At 47.9% G+C, this 22,337-nt stretch overlaps 1 protein-coding gene across 7 annotated transcripts in view; it reads right to left on the reverse strand.

The window, feature by feature from the left end:
- The window catches only part of WSCD2 (WSC domain sialate O sulfotransferase 2), a 115,449-nt gene extending 109,409 nt beyond the window's left edge, over positions 1–6,040 (reverse strand). The window contains exon 1 of one of the 7 annotated variants that reach the window (XM_086348482.1): positions 5,346–6,040. The gene's annotated coding sequence lies outside the window, so the exon portion shown is untranslated. The remainder of the gene's footprint in view (positions 1–5,345) is intronic. The other 6 variants (XM_086348475.1, XM_086348479.1, XM_086348476.1 and 3 more) reach the window with 6 other exon arrangements.
- Between the last annotated feature and the right edge of the window lie 16,297 nt (positions 6,041–22,337).

A 22,337-nucleotide genomic window follows, 5' to 3' on the forward strand; every position in this document is an offset into this window, starting at 1 on the left:
AGACGCTTCTCATGTCTGTGATCTAATTCATTCCTGCCTACCTGACCTCCAGGTGAGCCAACTGGAAGGTCAAGTATGTGCTTGCTTCCCAAGAATGGCAAGCATGCCTGCTAGCATTGGGGAGGCAAGACGACGTCGTGGTTAAAGGCATGGTCTCTGACATCTGGTGATCTGAGTGCAAATTCCAGCGATGCCTCTCCTGAGTTGTCAAATCATCTCTCTGAGCCTCACAGGTTATAACAGAAGTCATAACAGAAATATCTCAGAGAGTAGTTGTATGAAACCTCTGGCATGGTATCTGGTATCTGGTAAGTACTCCATAAGCATTAGCTGTTATTATTATTATTAACACTGCTGATGTTGGGATGAGCAGAGATCCAGGTAGGAATGGGGTATCCATGGTGAGAAGTACATGGTGCATCTCTGAATGAGTACCAGGGGTCCCACAGGAGCAGGAAATACAGAGCACTGGTAACTGCATCAGTTAGCTACAATCACAATAATGGTGTGTAATGAACAACCACAAAGCCCCAGTAATATAAGGATTTAATTAGTTGATCTGTTAGTGGCCAACTGGAGCATGGCTGAGCTAGACTCTTAACTGAGGTTTGGGCTAAGGGTAGTTCAACATGTGTTCATTCTGGGGCCAGGCTAGGGGGAGGAGGGCAGCTACCTTGGTGGAGCCCTTCTCCCAGCCATGGCAGAAACATGTAAGGTCCCTGGACATCTAAGCTTGGAAAGGACACTCTATCACTTCGGGCCAGAGGAAGACACAAGGCCAAACTGAAAGTGAAAGATGAGAAGCACAGACCCTGCCTGCCTCTTGAGTGGGAAGAACAGCCACATCTCATGGCTAAGAGCATGGATACAGGGATGGGGGAGGAATTGGGGCCAGGGATGTGTTTTCCCCAACAACCAAACACTAGGCAAACCTCAGAAAGGGTTCTCACACTGCCCCGGCCTGCTCGCCTCACCAGCTTCTGCAGCCCCTGCGACATCAACTCCTGGTCAAAATCTGGAAGACCCCAGCAGCAACATTGGCAGTCTGTGGGGACCCCCATCCTCACCTTCCCAACATCTGGACCTGCTCCAGGGAGCCATTAATCTCGGGCAATTTCTTTTCTCACTTGATTTGTTTATTTAAGGAAAACAAGTTGCTCTTAATTAGGAACACTGCTGTTGAAATGTTCAGTGCATCCTAGGCTGCCTATGTTCAGACCTTCTGCCTAAAATTATACCTGTGCTCTGAACATCTGCGAGTCTGTTCAGTGACTGGCCTAAGTACAGGCCTCTGGTGGGGGGAGACATGGGTTGTCCTGGGGGCTGAGGGAGCTGGGGGGCAGAGGAAGACACAGCTTCAGAGCAAAGGCGCCTGAGAAAATGAACATCCGACACCCCAACACTCTGCTCAGAGCTGGCGCCACTGATCGCTGAATCAACACTCGGCAGGCACACACGCGAGCACAGTGCAGACGTGCAGAGCACACGGAAGAGCAGCGTTTAAAGGTTCAGAGATGCGTTCTGTCTGGACGCTCTCAGCAGTGTTTACAGCCACCCCCCCGCCCAGCACCTTATCAGCCCTGCGGACACCGAGTCACACCTGCACAGACGCATGTGTTCAGAAACACACATATACACACGCGACACACACAGAAGTTGCTTTGCCCCACAGACAGGCAAGCACACGAAACACACATCATACACCCAGGGACATGTGAAAAGATACAAGGCCCCACTCTAGGTACACACATTTGGGAACTCACGCACACACAGGAGCCATGCACAAACGTCACACCGCAACATCCAGAAGCACATTCGGAGACACCTCACGTGCACACCGAGACACACTCGAATGGACACAGTGACCAACAAGCCCAATAGCAACACTAAGAAACACATACATATACACAGAGACACAGCCAAGTGTACTGTGCTTCACAGGTGCACACACTCAGAAACACATGTGTACACACACAGATGACTAAGTTTACACTGCAAAGCACACAGGTGCACATCCATAGAAACACACACGTACATAGAGACATAGTCAAGTGCACCCTCTCTCACTCACAGACACACGTGTTCAGAACCCCACACGCACACATAGAGACACTCACAGAGGCTGCATCACAGCAAACAGGCACACAGAGGACGAGAAGCGTGCAGGGCTGTACACACACATGCACACAGAGGCACAAAGACACCGTGAAAAGCACGGGGATAGACACAGCCGTAAGCTTACACTTGTATCACTGCACACAGGTGCGCACGTGCACACACGCAGTGCTCACAGATGCCCACACAGACAACATGTACATGTGCCCTGGCCACCCCACACAGCCCCTCAAACAGAGACTGGCACACAGACCCTCGCGACACATGTGTGCACCTGACCACACACACAACTGCTTAACACTCACAATTGCTTATGCATACCCACACTCACACTGCCTCACTCAGGCACGTGCACACACACATATGCCTAAGTCCGTGGACAGGCAATCTCATGAGTACACACTAATACTGACACTAGTCTCACATGTGCCCACACACGCTTCAGGGTTTTACGTAACTCTACTCACACGAGCACACGTACGCATACTACATGAGAACGTATGCACAGGCACATGTTCACACACAGGTGTCTGCACAGACACACACGTCCTATTCCGCCAGGAAAGCAAACTGTTCATTTTCTGAATCCTGAAAGTCGAGCCCGTAGATAAGAGCTAACACATGGTGGAGCTGCTCCCACTCCAGGCCAGGCTGCATGCCTGTTAACTCACTCCGTGTTGGCCAAGATGAGGTCTGTCTTCCCCATGGAGGTTTTAGCATGGACCCAGGGCTTCCCTGGTGGCTCAGCCTGCAATGCGGGAGACCTGGGTTTGACCCCTAGGTTGGGAAGATCCTCTGGAGGAAGGCACGGCAACCCATTCCAGTATACTTGCCTGGAGAATCCCCATGGACAGAGAAGCCTGGAGGGCTACAGTCCAGGGGGTCACAAAGAGTCGGACACGAATGAGCGACTAAGCACAGCACAGGGGTTACCTCGTACAGGGAGGGATGTAGATATCCCAAGCCTCGGAACCATCCAGAAAGAAATAAGACTGACTAATTGACAGCCTTCCTCCACAATCTCAGCCACCTGCCCACACACACACACGCAAGACACTTTCCCGGCGTGGCTGTTCCTGCAGGGAACAGCAGCCTCGCCTGATCAGACAGCCTAAGCAGATGGAGGGCTGCCCAGACATACTGAACTTCTCTGCCCTGGATCCCTCCACAGCTGCAAAGTTGAAGCCATGGAGACAGCTTACCTCTACCTCCTGTTGTCATGGCGACGCAGCAGCTGGATGCATCCAGCGCTCCCAGACCGCCTGGGGCTCCCCACTAGGAGCTGCTGGTCCAGAAGTGCTTTTATGAGGAAGGAGCAGGTAGCGGGGTCGGGGCGGGGGAGGGAACTGCAGGTGTCAGATGATCCGAGAGAACAAGGGCCGGGTCCCCAGCCAAGGATCAGGCACCTGGTGCTCAGGGCCAGCCTCCCTGGGGACAACAGCACCCAGATGCCTGTGCGCAAGACTCAAAACAGACAGCCTTGCTGCTGCATTCGTGCAGCCCCAGTCTCACCAGGCGCACCAAGCACTTCCCACGCACCGTCTCAGTTATCAGCTCCTCATTGTACTGTGGAGGGACCGAGGTTCAGAAGGCGAAGTGATTGGTCAGACTCAGACGTGTCTCAGTCCCAGACCATTCACACACTGTGTTACACCACCTCCTGGGATTTGGAGGATTTCATCTCTGACAGTCACTCAGGGCTGTAAGAATGTCTGGACCTCTGAGGATACAGGAAATCTCTTCCTTTTTACAGAAGCAGCAACTGGAGCTCAGAGAGGTTGAGTGATTTGCCCAAACTCACATAGCAAACTGATGGCCGACTTGACGTTCAACCTCTTGACCCGAAGACGGGGTTTCCCCAGGACATTAAATACCAGCCTCTGACACCCTCGAAGCATTCCTGGGTCCTGGCAGCCTAGAGAAGCAGCTCGTAGCCTGCCTGGCCCCAGGTCAGAATCCCAAGCACTGGCGGGAGGTCCTCAGACTCCCACCTCATGCCTCAAGCACTGTCCAGGAACCACGTAGCAATGTTGTTTCCTAGAGGCAGACACCAGGTCTGACCACAGGGCCAGGGGAATACATCTGTTAGGTCAGGAACAGAAGCACCTCCACTGCCTGCCTCATGGACCAACTAGTTCATGGAGATGACCCCGGCCCTAGGCTGGAACCCTAGGAAGTGAAGCAAGACTTCATCTCGGGGGCTGTGACAACAGGAATGGCTCCAAAAATGACCCCTGGAGACCAGGTGGCCTCTTTGGAGCATGTTTTTCCTTAAGAGGAAAAAAACGATCTGGCCAGACTCATGAGCTACGTGCTGGGCTCTGCAGAGCCTCGAAGGGCCTGGGGTGTGACAGACCACCCACAGCCTCAGAGTTGAGGATGATAGTGCCAGGAGTCCCCATCCAAATGTCCATTCCAACCTCTTTTCTGCTGAAGTTTGCACCTCGCCAGGCTCCAATCTGAATGGTCTCATTGAGCAGCTCAGGAAACTTCTCCCAAATTTTTAGCTCATCTAAGGAGCTGCAAGGGATCGGAGCTGATCCCCACTGTTTCTAGCGTCTGCCAGCGAGGTGATTCGGCTCCGGCGATGACGCTTGGGGCTGCTGGAAGGGCTTGGATGGGGGCGATCTGTCTGGACGGGTCCCCCTGATTCCCTCTACACATACATATACACACACATATGCACGCACGCACCAGAATGGACATAAGCAAGACCGCAAAGCACTCTACACAGAATTCATCACCCAGGCAGTCCTGGCTTCTTCTCCAGATGATGGGGAATCTCGTTTACCAGAGTATTACCCCCACAAGGACCCTGTAAAGTCAACTTGAAAATAGGTCCAGCTCCTTCTCCCTCAGAACTCTAACTGGCCAAGAAGGGGGTGATTCATGAGTCAAATGAAAGGGGCCCACTGCCTTCCCCCCAGCCCAGGTCAGCTGAGAAGCCCTGCACGTCCTATCTCAGGAACCCGAGGGGATGCCTGGAGGAAGGACGCAGGATAAGCCGGCACGTCCAACCCTCTGAGGGAGGAGAGAAAGTTTGTCATCCACCCAGAGCCGGCTGTCACCACTCGGGGTTCTTTACTCACCTGGCTCTGGACACTGAACCCCAGGCTCCAGGCAGCATCTGGAATCGGCAGCCCAGCTGGGCGACAGATATCCTTTGCAGCAGCTCTATGCCCTCTCCCTAAGGCCCCCCTGCTAGCAGGACCAGGCCCCTTAGCCCTTACCTGAGGGTCTCAGTCACTTGCAAACTCTGCCAACGGAGCCCAGCCAGCGCCCGGGGTCTCTCTCTCTGCGACTCCCGCGTCCCGCTTGGCGCACCCGCTCTGTGGGTGCCTTCCCAGCTGCCAGCTGCTGCAGTGGCATCCAGGAAAGGGAGACTGGATTTTCTTTCTCGCCGCCTAGTCTCCTCCCGGCGGCCCGGGGGGCTATTTCTCCGGGTCTGGTGCAAGGGGCATCCTCCGCGCCTCCAGCGGGAAAGTGGAAGAGTGTGCGTCCTGGATTGCAGCAGCGGCGACAGCGGTGGCCGGGGACGAGGAGGCGGTGGCGACGCCAGCCGGTGAGCCGGGGAGGCGGGCGGAGGCGAGAGGAAGTGCAAACCGGGCTCCTGCGAGCCTAGCGCTCGGGCGGGCTGGCGGGCGGGCGGCACTGCGGGTGCCCCGCGCCAAGGCGAGGCCCCGCGCAGGCACTCGCCCGGGGATGCCCGGGCCCGCTGCGCGCTGGGCGCGGGCTGCGGCTGGGCGCGGGCTGCGGCTGGGCGCGGGGCTCCGGCCGCCTCGCCTCCCTCTCTCTCTCTGCCTCCCTTCCTGCCTCGCTCGCTCCCCCGGACTTCACGTCTCTGGAGCCCGAGCTCCCAGCGCCGCCGCCGCCGCCAGCACGCCTCAGCCCGGCGCGCTCCTCGCGCGGAGCCACGGCACTGCCTACCGCTTAACTCCTTGCATGCCACCTGGCCCTCCCGCAGCCTCCCGGGGAGCTGGGCAGACCCGGTGCCAGGCCTGCTGCGGCTCTGGGGAAGGGCCTCAGCCTCTAAGCCTCAGTTTCCCCATCCGTAAAATGGGCTCGAAAGACGCACGTCCTAGAATTGTCCGGAGAATTAACTGAGACGATTGTGGGACGTGCCAAGATCCCTGGCATTGCGTAAGCACTGATAAATGGCAGCGGATTTGTTGTTGCTGCTGCTGGTTTTGTTCAGGAGGCTTGCCACGGTGCCTCATTAATGGTAACCCCCCAATAAAGGGCACTCGGGTTTTGGGGGAGTGGGGGAGGGTGTTTAGTTTGTTGTTTTACAAGCTACACAGGCAGTAAATTTAAGCTGTGTGACCTCTGTCTGATCACTCACCCTCTCTGAGCCTGTTTCAGAATTTCCCTTCGGAGCTCTGTAACCTTGGACAAGTTTCCACCCTGAATCCCTGTCCTCCTCTGTAAAGTGAGATGGTAGGTAATGGCCACCGTCAAAGGATCTCCATTGAAACTCTGGGAAAGGAGCCCACCTAAAGGAAGGGTCACTGCTGGGTGAGTGCCTCCTAAGTGCCAGAAACATGGCTGTGTACATTCGCACATATCAAGCCCTTGAAAACAAGCCTCGAAGGCTGCTAGTTCCATTTTCATTTTTCAGATGAGAGAACTGGGGCCAACAGAGGTTAAGAGACTCAGCTAGCTTAGCACAGCTAGAAAGGAGCAGAGCTGGGATTGATACTCTGGAATTTCTGACTCCAAAACCATTGTCTGTTTAAGCTTGGAACTCAAGGAGAGGCTTTAACGTGGCCCTTTGCAGACTCTTCTTCATTTAAACTAACAAGAAGAATTCATACCTGCATCTTCTTTATCAGAGCAATCATTTTCCCAACTATAAAATTAATTCTCATCTAATGTACATAATTCAGAAAATAGTAAATAAAAAGAAGAAGAGCAAATCAACTCCATTCTTATCACCCAGAGATGATGATTTTTAACATCTTGGTGTAGTTCCTTCCAGTCTTTTCTCTATACCTATATATAAAAGCATGTAGAATCATCCATTCTGTATCAGGAGATGGGTAGGGCTTGGCAAATGCAGCTCATAAATCCTTTGTGAAGGCTGAGCCCCCAGTTTCACAAGAGAAAAAGACATATAAATGCTCAATCAATGGCAGCTGCTACTTTTTATTAGAAAGAAGTGATCTGAATAATACTAACACCAATTGCTGAGAATTGCTGAGTCCTTACTAAGCAATAGGCACCATTTCTGTTAATTCTTTACAAACACTTTAAGGGATACATCTTGGAGTTGGTTCATTTAAAGATGAAAGACTGGAAAGATGGTTAATTTAACAATGAAGACTCAGAAAACTGAGGCCCAGAAAGGTGAGGTCAGTTGTTCAAAGGCACACAGCAAATTCATGGCAGAGCTGGAATTAGAACCCCAGCTCATCTTCACACCCCACCCCAGTCTCCAGCATGATTACAAATGGCAGATCCACGCCATCCTCTTCCCACCGCAACTCACAGCCCTCTTGCTCCATCCCAGGGACAACTCTCCTCCAGGGAGCGATCCAGAGACTGACACCTGGTCAAGGAGCCCATCGCAGGGCCTGAAAAGTGTACAACTGACCTCTAGCCATTTCCAGTCCACCTCCCCAAAGCCCACTTCTCCCTGCCCCTCTGTCATGCCCCTCAGGAAGGAACACTGGCCTTCTCACAAAGTGGAAGAAGCCACGGGTGAAGCTCAAGGGCTAGGCAAGTGTCCTTGGGTTGGTCACTCACCCCTTGGAGCCACCGCTTCATTATCCATGAAAGGACTGATAATGTCTTCCCTGCCTGCTTCTTAGGGTTTGGGGAAAATAACAGACTGGAAAGCACTTTGAGAGTGGCAGAATTGTAGTAAATAATGGTGATGTTATAACCATCACTGCCATCATCATACAAGCATTTAAGAACAGAGTACCCTGGCCTTGTGCAGTGCTGAAAAGTGGGAGCCCTGGAGACGAGTTTGTTTTTCTCCATATGGATGACCCCTCACAATGCATTGAAAGAATTATCTTTCCCCCACTGCCCTGTGGGTCCACTTGTATCACAAAACATATGTTCCGCACATGCGTGTAGGCTGGTTCAGGGCTTTTCATTCGGTTCCACTGGTCGATTTGGTTATGTTTATGTCAGTATCACATGGTCTCAATTACTATAGCTTTATAATAGTCTTGATATCAATAAAACACATTCTTTTAGCATTCTCTCTACAATATTATCTTGGATATTCTTTTTTTGAATTTATTTATCAATTTTAGAATTAGTTTATCAGGTTTCTCATACGACAATGACAAATACTTGCTGGATTTGAATTGAGATGACATAGTCTACGGATCAATTTTGAAGACATTTGCCATCATTACAGTATTGAGTTTTCCAATCTCTCTATGTCACACCATATGCAGAAATTAATGCCAATTGAGCTGTAGATCTAAATGTGAAAGGCAGAAGAACAAAGCTTCCAGAAACCTAGAGCAGAGGCAACGTTTATAATCTTGGGGGTAGGAGAAGACTTCTTGTTTAAGAAGCACCATTCAAAAAGGAAAATACTGATATATTTCATATATTAAAATCATAAGACCTCCACTAATAAACACCATGTAAGTGCATGAGTCAAGGCATAGAATGGGAGCAGATATTTCCAATACCCAGAACTATGGGCTCCTATTCAGAACTTATTAAAAATCTTCCCACAAATCAATAAGTAAAAGACAGACAGCCAAATCAAATGCTCAAGAAACTGGGACAGAGGCTTCACAAAAGAAAATGTTCAGAGAGCCAATAAACTCATTAAAAGGTGTTCAACCTAATTAGAAATCAGGGGCATGCCTATTAAAACTGCAAGGAGATACCATTACACGAAAATTACAAAAATTGACAACCCCAAGTGCTGGTGAGAGTGTGGAGCAACTGGAAATTGAATGTGCTGCTGTTAGGAGTGTAAATTGGTACAAACATTTTGAAAAACTGTGTGGCATATCTACGCACTCTGAATATACACCCCTTTCTGGCTAGCATTTCCCCTTTTAGGTATATACCCAACAGAAATGAATGCTTGTGTCCGCCAAGAGACGCGCAGGAGAATGTTCACAGCAGTCGTGCTTGTTGCTTATAAGAGCACATTTTAACCACACAAATGAATGTACGTACAAAACACAAACAGACTCACAGACATAGAGAACAGACTTGTAGTTGCCAAGGCAGGTGGGGGGAGGGAAGGATTGAGAGTTTGGGATTAGCGGATGCAAACTATTGTAAATAGGATGGATAAACAACAAGGTCCTATTGGACAGCACAGAGAACTATGTTCAATATCTGTGATAAATTATAATGGAAAAACATGAAAAGAATATATATATATATAATATGTATAACTGAATCACTTTGTTGTACATCAGAAAATAACAGCATTGTAAATGGACTATACTTCAATACAAAAAAAATATCACATTTTAAACTAATCGCAAACAACATAAATGTTCACCAACAATAGGATGGGTTCATTATGTATAATCAGCTGGTGGAACACTATACAGCAATGAAAAGGACCAGATTCCAGGTACACACCACCACAGGGTGAATCCAACAAGCACAGTGTTGAGGGATAGAAATGAAACACCAGCGGGTACTTCCTGTAAAGATTTCACTTACATAACGTTTGGAGGCAGGCAAACTCAGCTGGAGGTTGGAGGCCAGAGTGACGGAATCTCCAAGGAGGAGGATGAGCATTGCAACTGGGAGGGAGCGCGTGGGACTCCTGGAGTGCTGGACGTCTTCTTCCTGGACCTGGTTGGTACTTACACAGGTGTTCGCAGCATGTCATTGAACCTTCTGTTTAGATATTGAGCACTTTTCTACATGTGTGTTAACTCAACTTTTGAAAAGGCTGTTTCTTAAGTGACCATGCTTAGGCAAGACAGTAACAATTTCAAATCTGAGCTCTGGTACTTTCTGGCTGTGGACTGTGGCCAAGTTATTGCATCTCACTGAGACTTAGTTTCTTAATCCAGAATATGGAAATAATAATTGTACCCATTGGATGGGGTGGTGTGAGGATGACAGGGTTTCAAGTGAAATAGGAGAGGCAAAGCACTGCCCTCAACCAATATTGGCTGATGATCATCATCAATTATATTCTGCTGTATTATATATAAAAGTATAATATAAATGAAGTATTATATATAAAGCAAACGAGTATCTGAGAAATAATGGACAGAACTGTTTGAATCTCAGTGACAGTTGCCAGGTATTAATAAAAGACAGGATGTCCAGTTAAATTTTTAGGATAAGTCTGTAATTTTACATGAGACAAACTTAAACTAAATGTTTTAAAATCGTTTATCTGGAATTCAAATTCAACTGGGTGTCCTGTAGTTTTGTTTTCCAAATCTTGCCATCCTAATTCCACAGTCATTAGCCATGTGCTCTGCAGTAATAAGTTGCATGACAACTCTGGCCTCGGTTGCCTAATCTAGTAAATGGGAATAAAGGTCTTTTCCAGTACTGACAAGAGGGTGAAACTGATTAAATCAGATTTTCTGCCAGGGCGCATCAACCGCTCTGTATTTGTTCCTTTCCCTCTATCATCTCCATCCCTCTTTTTCTGCTCTTTTCTTTTCTTGCCTAAGTCTTAGGGTTGCCTGAGCGCCCCACAGACATCGCGTGGCCTCCCTGCTGGTAGAATCTTCAAAACTAAGAGACTGCGATTAGCTATGAAGAGTGAGTAGTAAAGTTGTAGAGCTTTTGTCTAACATACACACACAGTCAGTTTTGGCAGGAAGGGCCTGCCTGCTGCTCAGCCACCGGGCAAACTCTACTTTGAGGCCCTGCCCTGCTCTCCGCTCATCCCCGCCATCCTTTGTGTTTCAAGTTTCTGAGAAAAGTCTCACCCTCTCTCCATGCCATCTATTCCAGCTCCAAGTATTATTGTTTCTGGCCAAAGTCTGTTGTAGGACTCACAGAGGAGCCGCAAGAAACAAAGCGATCTTTGAAATAAACTCTATTAAAGATCAAAACGGTGATGTAAGAGAGTTTCCAAACATCAGATCAGGTAACACCTCTGAGCCACTTTCATAAAAATGAGCCACTAACCCATACATCACTGTCATTGAACCCCAGCATCTAAAAATAGGATTTGCTCTAATTTCCTGAGTAGCTGATGCAAATAGTGAGAATGTGAGGGTAGTGAGTGGGCTGTGTCAGGTGGTAAGTAACTCCCCCCCTTGATGGCATTTTTCTAAAGTAGAAAGGAGGAGAGCTTGCCTCCAGAAATGCTAGGCAAATCCTGGCAGAGGTCAGAGGCTTAGGATGAAGGATGCGGGAGTTAGCCTGACCTGGGGTGGAGCCCCGACTCTGCCACCTCCTAGCTGGGTAGCCTTAGGTAAATTAACATCTCTGGTCTTCCTCTTTTAAAAAACAGAGACTGAGGATTTTGTGTGGATTAAATGATGGGCGCATATAGATTGTTTCCCACAGTTCATGCATTACACACATGAGCCGTGACCCATTATTACAATGATTCCAGATGGAGAGGACAAATCGAAGGCGACGTGAGGATGCCATTCATTTAGGGCTCTGAACAGAATTCCAGTCCTAGAATTTAAGTGTGTGTGGGTTTCCCAGAGTCAGATTTTTTTTTCTTTTTCTTTTTCGGGCATTAAGCAACTGACTCACACATCACTGTTAATGTGCAGAAAAAAGACTAAGGTTGAGAAGAGGGAATTGCAAAGGTCGCTGTGACTTTGTCCTGGTGCAGACACACAGTGGAGGAGGTCTTCTAACTGCAGGGATTTTGGGCACGATGCCCAGGGTAGACTGGCCATTCCCTCTAGCATTTTTTTTTTAATTTTTACTTATTTTTTAAGTTTATTTTGAATTGGAGGATAACTGCTTTACAATATTGTGTTGGCTTCTTCCATACAAAAACGTGAATCAGCCACAAGTACACATATGTCCCCTCCCTCCTGAACCTCTCCCCTACCCCTTACCCCATCCCAACCCTGTAGGTTGTCACAGAGCATCAGGTTGAACTCCCTGTGCTATACAACAGCTTCCCACTGCCTATCTATTCTACACCTGGTAGTGTGCATGTATGGGGCTTCCCTGGGGGCTCAGATGGTAAAGAATCTGCCTGCAATGCAGGAGACCTGGGTTCAATCCCTGGGTTGGGAAGATCCCCTGGAGAAGGAAATGGCAACCCACTCCAGTATTCTTGCCTGGAGAGTTCCATGGACAGAGCCAGGCAGGTTACAGTCCATGGGGTGGCAGAGTCGGACATGATTGAGCAACACACACACACTATATATGTCAATTCGTGCCACCCTCCCCTCCCCCTGCTGTGTCCAAAGTCTGCTCTCTATGCCTGTGTCTCTATTCCTGCCCTGCAAATAGGTTCATCAGCATCATTTTTCTAGATTCCATATATATGTGTTAATATATGATATTTGTTTTTCTCTTTCTGACTTACTTCACTCTGTATAACAGGCTCTTGGTTCATCCAACTCAATAGAGGTGACTTAAATGTGTTCCTTTTTATGGCTGAGTAATACTCCATTGCATATAGGTACCACAGCTTCTTTTTTCATTCATCTGTCTATGGACATCTAGGTTGCTTCCATGCCCTAGCTGTTACAAACAGTGCTGCTACAAACCTTGAGCACTGTGCATTTCTGCTTCTTCTGTGGAATCTCTCTCTGCTCCCTGGACCCTCCATTCAGAGCCCTACTGTGAGTTCCCAGCCTCTCCTCTCCCACCTGATAGCAGGTGGTGCTTGGTCAACCATGCAAACTCCCAGAGATCGAGAGATGTGTCATTTAATTACTTTTCTTTGCCTAGCACCCAACACAGTGCTTGGCACACGGTAGGCTGTCTTAGTCCATCTGGGCCTTTATAGTAAAAATATAGACTGGGTAGCTTATCAACAACAGAAATTTGCTATAGTTCTGGAGGTTGGGAAGTCCAATATCAAGGCAGATTCAATGTCTAATGAGAGCTTATGTGCTGGTTTATAGATGCCATCTTCCTGCTGTGTCCTCACATGGTGGGTGGGGGCAAGAGTCTTTTTTTGGGGGGTGTCTATTTGTTAAGGGCATTAATCTCATTCATGAGGGCTCAATTCTCATAACCAAATCATCTTGCAAAGGGTCCTACCTCCTGATACTATTACACTGGGGATTAGCTTTCAACACGTCAATTCTGGAGTGACAAAAACATTTTCAATCTATAGTATAGGTGCTCAGGAAAAAGTAGATGACTGAAAAAAACTGTCCAGTATTCCCACAGACACATGCCGATTAAAAGAAAACCTGGTATGATTAAGAGAATCCGCCCATTAACATTTCATAATATTAATATTTCAGTAAAAGAGGGAAAGAGGCATAAAGTAGAGGAATGGATACCGGGGCACCTTTCAATGTCAGAGCAGTGGAAAGAATCTGAATGCCCATTAACAGGAGAATGGATGGATCGATTCTGGTATATTTTTGAAGCAGGGGGACTGTGCAGCAGTGAAAATTAATGAACTAGAACTCTATGTATCATCACGGGTAAACTTCAGAAGTTAGTGCTGAGCAGACAGCAAAAGCTAGCTGCAAAAGGACACAGACAGAATAATACTATTTAATAAAGTTCAAGAATCTATAAAATAATTCAGAATATTTTTATGAGTACATACATGTAGAGTAAAAGCACACTGCATTTCTGTGCTTTCACTCATGTATAGGAAAAGCAGAGGAACCTATGTGGGGATGATGAACATCAAATCCAGGAGTTGGGGACTTCCCCAATGGTCCAGGACTCCGAGCTTCCAATGCAGGGGGCCTGTATTCAATCCCTGGTTGGGGAACTAAGATCCCAGTGCCTTGTGGCATGGCCCAAAAATAAAAACCTCAAATACAATGGATAAGAAATAAGGATTTACTGTATAGCACAGAGAACGGCATTAAATATCTTTTTTTTTTTTTTTTTCAAGAGACAAGCTACCGCTGCTGAGGAAGTGGGGCAGGGGAGGTTCCGGAGTGTTTTAATTGTGTTTTTAATGTTCTATTAAAATTTCTCAGACTGTTTGGTTCATGTGTAGAAGTCACATCGTTCTCTGCATTTTTTTTTTTTTTTTGGTGTGTCTGAAATATTTCCTTAAAGAAAAGAAAACAAAAAGAAAAACTGAAGCAGCAGTTGAAAGTGAAGGCCAGACTAGAACGGGCTTACTTCCTACCCTCTGTTCTCATATTTGCTGTGTGTTGAGTAAGGGATATAGCCTCTCTGGACTTCAGTTTCCTCAACATTACAATGAGGATAATACCTCTTGGGAGTATTACATGAAATAATGTATACAAACCACTGAAAGCTGGGTAAGCACTCAGCAAATAATTGTTCATATCATCATTGTCAACAGCAGTCAATTTCAAATCATTTGAGAAGTGGAAGCAACTAACAAGATCACCCATTCCTAGCCTGTCTTTGAAGATATGATGGTTGAGACTGCAGAGGTTGAGCCAGTCACCTAAGTGGTGGGGTGCTTGGGAGGGAGATTGGAGAGCCAGAGGGGGCCTCTGTATGAGGAAGGTCCCCTCTGGGGTAGGCATGCAGCCTCTGCTCCAAAGCTCTTCCTGCAAAATCTGTAGAAACCCACTTCCTTCCAAGGGACCGATGATGATGACACAGGAGAACCTACTAAAACTAAGACATAGACCCCAAAGGCAGCGGGACCCCTCCTAATGTGGCTTCACCCCTTCCTCTCCCAACCCTTAAGCATACTGATATCATCATGAAAAGGACTGAGAAGAACGTCTGCAAGCTCATCCTTTCTAATATATATTTTTTAAAACAGTAAAAAATAGGATACCTAACACAAACTTGCATCACCCTCCACGAAAACACGCTTGCTGCACCTAGATCGCACTGTTTGTAACAGCCCCAAACTGCAAACAAGTCAAATGTCCGTCAGTGAAGAATGGACAAATACTGTCTTCATTCAAAGGAATACGATCCAGCAATGAGAATGAACACACTATAGTTGCTATGGCCACACGGCTGAATGTTACAAACATAATGTGAACAAAAGAAGCCAGAACCCAAGGACGTCATCTGCTGCCGTTTATATAAAGTTCAAAAACTGCGAAACTAACCAGGCTGCTAGAAGTCAGAATGGTGGTTACACTTGGGTGGGAGAGGCTGTTGGTGGAAGTGGGCTGAGAGGTGCTTTTGGGGGTGATCAATCCTTCGGTTGAGCTAGGTGCTGGTGACATGGGTGTTTTCCTTGTGAAATGTGTGAGCTGTACACTTAATACTTGTACACTTCTGGACATATATTACACTTCAACTAAAATGCTCCTTACTGTAAAAACTTGCCAGTTCCAGCCTTTCAACCTTTATTAGTTACCGAAGACTATGTTCTGACATGGATCAGGCCACACAATAAAGTGGATAAACGTAGCCCTCTAAATTAGCATCCTCTCTTAAGCCTTGACCTTGAACATACCAGCTGAAACCAGCTTTCATTTCAGGCTCACTGAAAGGGGGGATTGTCTACCTCAGACCTGGCCAGGTGGAGACAAGGGCCATTACTCAGGACACCCGATCCAGAGAGACAGGTAAACCACCCAAATTATCTGATTTGGCAGTTTCCTGAGCTCAAATGACCCAGATAATGGTCAGACTGCCAGTGTGACACCACACGTCCCAGCCCAAATACCTACAAGGTAGATGCTTTCTCTGGGGCCATATTTGTGGGCAGAGTCCTATTCCACCCTGCCCGCATGGCCCGGGTCTAATTTCTGCAAGAGGAGCTATGGGGGCTCTTGAAGTCCGAGAGGCCACAGGAAGGTAGTGCGGTCTGGACCCTTGTGGGGCTCCAGGCAGGTCCCCTTTGTGGTCCTACACTGAGGCTCTCCCATGGCCTCCCCAGAACACAGCTCTGGGCCACTGAGCATGGATGAGCTCATTTAATCTGACAACCCTAGGAAGGCGGTAATACCTGTATTATTATTCCCATTTTGCAAGGGATGAAACTGAAGCATAGCGAGGTGAAAGGAATCACCCCGTAGCGAACACCAGAAAGGAACGGAATCACTTTTTTTTTCTTTTTTACGGATTCTCTTACCAGCCATGCCTTCTCCCACCATTCCTTCCTCCAAGGATGCTCTTTCCCACCCCTTGTCTTCTAGCTACTCATGCAGCAGGCCTCAGGGAAAACCCACTTCGGCAGGACGGTCAGTGAGTTCAAGTCCTCTGCGGAGCAAGTATGGAGGTGGAAATGGACATACACGGGATTTATTGGAAGAAGCTTCCATAGAGGTTGAAGAGAGAGGGAACGGGATTAAGCAGAAAGAGGCTTCAGACTATGATGCAAATTTGACATCAGGAAAGGGGAGGGGGAAGAAGAGGGGATGTCCAGGAAGAGCCTCAGACACAGCATAACTGTGAGAAAGGCTGGGGCAGCCCAACAGCCCAGAGCAAAGACTACCCATTGGTGGAGTCCAAGTTGGGTAGGGATGTCTCAGGCCTTCAGACCGGCAGACTCTGAGGTCAGTCAGGACATTTACAGAAGGCAAAACAAGCATTGGTTTACTCAGTGTATTGGTTATAAGCCGGGGTGCAGAGAATCTCTTGAGAACATCCATTGTAACTATATATTGGATGGCTGTCTTACCCACTGGGCTGTAAGCTCCACAAGAGCAGGAATTATCCTGTGCAGAGAGCAAGCCTGGCATGCCAGAGCTGCTCTGTTAATATCTGAGGACTGACAGGCCCTTCTGACTAGTTCCTCTGGGCTTGTTGATTGCCACACGTTTCCAGAGGATGGTCCTTGCAGAATTTTGTGATAAGGATGAGGGATAAGAGGTTGGATCTGGGTTTAAGTTTTAGAGCCAGATCTGATCTGTATGACCTTAGGCAAGTCATCTTTCTTTTTCATTTTTTAAGCTTCTATTTATTCAACTACAGAGTGGGGAAAAATAATATCTACACACTAGATTATTTGTCTGTTTCAAAGATCAAATGAGAATGAATGGATAAAGAAGCTGTGGCATATATATCCCATGGAATATTACTCAGTCATAAAAAGGAACACATTTGAATCAGTTCTTATGAGGTGGATGAACCTAGACCTGTTATACAGAGTGAAGTAAGTCAGAAAGAGAAAAACAAACATCACATATTAATGCATATATATGGAATCTAGAAAGACGGTACCAATGAACCTATTTGCAGGGCAACAAATGAGATGCGGACATAGAGAATGGAGAGGAGAGGGAGGAGGAGAGGGTGGGGCGGACATAGAGAATGGAGAGGAGAGGGAGGAGGAGAGGGTGGGGTGGACATAGAGAATGGAGAGGAGAGGGAGAAGGGGAGGGTGGGGCGGACATAGAGAATGGAGAGGAGAGGGAGAAGGGGAGGCTGGGGCGGACATAGAGAGTGGAGAGGAGAGGGAGGAGGAGAGGGTGGGGTGGACATAGAGAATGGAGAGGAGAGGGAGAAGGGGAGGGTGGGGCGGACATAGAGAGTGGAGAGGAGAGGGAGAAGGGGAGGCTGGGGCGGACATAGAGAGTGGAGAGGAGAGGGAGAAGGGGAGGCTGGGGCGGACATAGAGAATGGAGAGGAGAGGGAGAAGGGGAGGCTGGGGCGGATTGACAGAGTAGCGCTGAAACTTATACGTTATCTTATGTAAAATAGATAACCGGTAGGAATTTGCAGGGCGAAGAAGGCAATGGCATCCCACTCCAGTACTCTTGCCTGGAAAATCCCATGGACGGAGGAGCCTGGTAGGCTGCAGTCCATGGGGTCGCTGAGGGTCGGACACAACTGAGCGACTTTACTTTCACGCATTGGAGAAGGAAATGGCAACCCACTCCAGTGTTCTTGCCTGGAGAATCCCAGGGACGGGAGAGCCTGGTGGCCTGCCACCTATGGGGCTGCACAGAGTTGGACACGACTGAAGCGACTTAGCAGCAGCAGCAGGAATTTGCAGGGAGCTCAACACCGGGTGTTCCGCGACAACCTAGAGGGGTGGGATGGACGGGAGATGGGAGCGAGGTTCACGAGGGAGGAGACATATGTATACCATGGCTGATTCGTGTTGATGTATGGCAGAAACCAACACAGTATTGGTAAAGCAATTATCCTCCAATTAAAAATAAATTTTAAAAAAGATTAAATGAGATACTGCTATCACAGTATTTTTCACCATTATCGTTACTCCAAGGAGACATTTATAGATGGTTACTTTTAGTGTCTATGCTTATTCAAATAAATTAGAGGGCCTCAGCTTCCAAGACATGAATATTATCTCAAAGTATATCATTATTTGACATGAACTTGAGCAAGCTCCGAGAGTTGGTGATGGACAGGGAAGCCTGGCGTGCGGCAGTCCATGAGGTTGCAAAGAGTCGGACACAACTGAGAGACTGAACTGACTGATGTCATTATTTCCAAGGAAAATCATATTCATCATATACTGACACATCCTTTATAGAGAGGAACAGTGCCAAACAGAGACTGTCATCACTGTGGTCTGTTCACTTATCTGTATCTCAAGCCTGCCCTTAAAGGCAGGATCCATGTCTTGCTTCTCTGTGTACTGGCAACACTTGCAAGGAGCTTATACGTCACAGAGACCCAGTAAATGCACGTTCCGGATAGCAAAGTGAAGGCACAGCCATGGGACCACATGCCACCTGTATCAGCTGATTTAATCCTCATAACAGTGCCCCTCACCCGCCATGGAGAGTATTGTTCCCATCTTCCAGACAGAGAAACTTGAGTCCTACGGAGGCAAAGCTACTTTCCTAAACTTGCAGAACTTCCAGGTTTCAGGCCTGGGATGGCCTGGCTCCACACTGGGGTTTTTCCACTGGGACACATGGCTGTCAGCCTGGCAAACAGGTCAGTCCAAGCTGCAGTCTAAAGTGCAGTCTGATGCCCTCACCATCCCCGGAGACTCCAGCCTGGCCTCTAGGGAAGTGTTCTTGGAAGCCAGCCTCTCCAGCATCTTCCAGTTTAGACACACGAGTCTCCTGGGAGGAGAGCGAGCCATGGGCTTGTGGGTTGGTGGATTTTTCTGCCTCGGGGTTCAGGAGAAGCCAGTGTGACCTAGTTACAGAGTTGCCCTAAGAAGCTTCAGTAATTTGAAGGTCATTTTTCTCCTGATGTCTTCACTGTTTGAACTTTTCTGATGCAAACGCACTCAGGAACAACCATCCATTCATAACAACAGCAACATGTGCAGAGCTCCTGCTACGTGAAGGTCTGGGGCCATCATGCTCATTTGAAAAAATACTTTGTTCTTATTTGTTTATTTGGCTATGTCAGGTCTTAGTTGCAGCAGGTGGGATCTTTTAATTGCAGCTCATGGGATCTAGTTCCCTGAACCAGGAATCGAACCTGGGCCCCCTGCACTGGAGTCTTAACCACTGGACCACCACGGAAGTCCCCCATCACATCCATTTTGACTCTGCAACTTCTCAACTACCATACAAGGTGGGTATCCCTATTCCCATTTTCCAGATGGGGAAACTGAGGCTCAGGAAAAAGGTAAGCTGCCCAACATCACAGAGCTGGGAAGTGGCATGGCTGGATCCAGCCTGGTCAAGGCCTGAGCATGAGATGGGAAGAAGAGATGCCAGCAGGCAGGATGGAGCCTGGAGTTCTGCCACCCACCTCTGAGGCAGCTGTTCCTTAAAGACATATTGGGATGGCCTCGTCCTTGGCACCCTGCCTTGCGTCACCAGCTTGTCCGTCTTCCAAACCCAGGCACGGCAATATCTTAGTGCACACATGGCTCTAACTACACCACTCGCCTGCTTAAGATCTCCAAATAGCTCCATTTCCCACAGCCGAGAGCTCAGACTCCTTCACCCAGCACTCAAGGCCTCTGGCAGAATGGCCTCAGGTCCACTTCCTCAGCCCTCCCCTCTGCTCCCATCCACCCTCCACGGCAAACTCTTCATCCCTGCCCCACACACCCTGCTCATCGCCCCCTTCACCTATGTATGTGCTGCTTCTCCTCCCTGAAAATGTATATCCTTCCTTCCTCTTCTCCATCCAACAAACTTCTGGGTATCTTTCAATTTAAAATGGTGCCTTTCCTTGCGATGCCTTCATTTCTCACTTATGTAGCATGGTCAGGGAGAGAAGAGGGGCACCAGTTTGGCTAATAGAATCTTATTATTCTCATTACGCCTTTTGCCAGTATCCAAAGAGGCAATTCTATTGCCTCAGTCTAGCTCAAAGAAATACCTTTCAACAAGCACTTATGGAAGGTACAAACCTTTCCTCCACTCCCTCTCCCCACATTCACTGTTCTATTTCCCCATAAGTATTCTTGACCAGAGAATTCCATGGACAGAGGAGCCTGGTGGGTTATAGTCCATGGGGTCACAAAGAGTAGGTACTGGGGCTTCCCCCAGTGGCTCAGACAGAAAAGAATCTGCCTGCAATGCAGGAGACCCAGGTTCCATCTCTGGGTCAGGAAGATCCCCTGGAGAAGGAATAGTATTCTTCTTGCCTGGAGAATTCCATGGACAGAGGAGCCCGGCAGGCTACAGTCCATGGGGTCGCAAAGAGTTGGACACAAGTAGGTGACTAACTGGAAAAGGCAATGGCACCCCACTCCAGTACTCTTGCCTGGAAAATCCCATGGACGGAGGAGCCTGGTAGGCTACAGTCCATGGGGTCGCAAAGAGTTGGACACAAGTAGGTGACTAACACTAACACTTTGCCCATAAGAGCATTCCCCATCTGTGTAAAGACTGCTTCTCCCCACTCCAAACTTGTGTGTCTAGAAGAAACCATTCCTGGATGTGGAGGGGCATCTTTGAGTCTAGCTGGGCCAGTCTTAAAATCTCATTGCCCTGGCCACAGTGATTGGCCCAGAAATTGACATGTGACCCAAGCTCAGCCAATCAGAAAACTTTCCTGGGAGTTTCTAACTGATATTGGTGGGCAATAACTCTATTTCATGTGGTCAGAGGCTCTAACTTTAGAGGTCCAGAGCTACCGGTGAAATTGGTTTGAGCCCAGTGAGTATGACTAGTTTGGAGGAGTGAACTAGCATGCAGACAAAAGGCTAGAGAAAAATATGATGTTAAATTAGTTCCTGGCTCTAATCCTCCCCCAAATCAGTCATTATGTCATAAGAGCCAGTAAAGTCTTTGGTAGGCTCAAGTTCAAGGTGAGTTTTTGTCACTTAACAACTATAATGTTGTAACAAACATGGTCTAAAAATGCCTTCTCCACTTATGTAATAATGTAGCCAATAAGTATAAATATAAAGTGTGGACCAGGCATTCCCCAAAGTGATGAGGACACAAAAGTGAAATAAAAATATAGTTCCTGCTGATATAGAGCTCGCTGTACTAGTCACCTGTGACTATTTAAATTTAAAATAATTAAAATTAAGTAAAATTTCAAATTGAATTGTTGAGTCCCACTTTCCATATTTCAAATACTCAGTAGCCACAGGATGCTGTTGGCTACCATACTGGGCAGCACAGACAGAAAACATTGCCATTGGCCCAGAACAATCTATCACACAGTGCCGGTCCAGAGCCTTACTGGTAAAAGTGTCATTCCTAAAACCAACAGCATAAGCCTCACTGGGGGCTCCTTGGAAATACAGAATCTCAAGTTCTATCCAAGACGTACTAAGTCATAAACTGCAATCTTCAATAAGGCTTTGTTAAATTAACATTTGTTGTGCATAGAACCCTGGGGGGTTGGATGTTGAAACACAGTTTAGGAAAAAAAAAAAAAGGACCATTAGGGAAATAGAGGCATTTGTTACTCACAGGTCCTGGAGATCACAGGCAGCCACTCAAGGGGCGATGCGGGGAGGTCAAGGCAGAGTGCAAGGGGCACATGACTTTATCAAGGACCACAGATAGAGTGCTTTGGGGTTCCCAGACTAAAGCCAGATTTGTCAGTTCAAACCAGAAAGAGTGAGGTTTGGGTGAGCTTCAGTGGTCCTGGGAGGCAGGGGAAAATGTTCATCACGAGGGCCTTTGGAGGAGTCATATCAGACACTTGCACTACCTCATGACCCTAGAGACTGTTGTCTAGGGCAGGCACTTTTTGAAGGGGCTGATGTGAGTTTAGTGTCCCTGTGGCTTTCTTGGCCACGCAGAATGGATGCTGAGGCAGTGATAATCCTAGTAGTCTACCTAAGCGTCAAAGACGCCCAAGCGATTCACATGTGCATGATAGTCTGAGACCCTGTCCTG

The sequence above is a fragment of the Bos grunniens genome, chromosome 17 (assembly GCF_055505025.1).
Source record: "Bos grunniens cultivar Pamir isolate PY7600 chromosome 17, Bosgru_T2T1.0, whole genome shotgun sequence".
NCBI classification, from domain to species: Eukaryota; Metazoa; Chordata; class Mammalia; order Artiodactyla; family Bovidae; genus Bos; species Bos grunniens.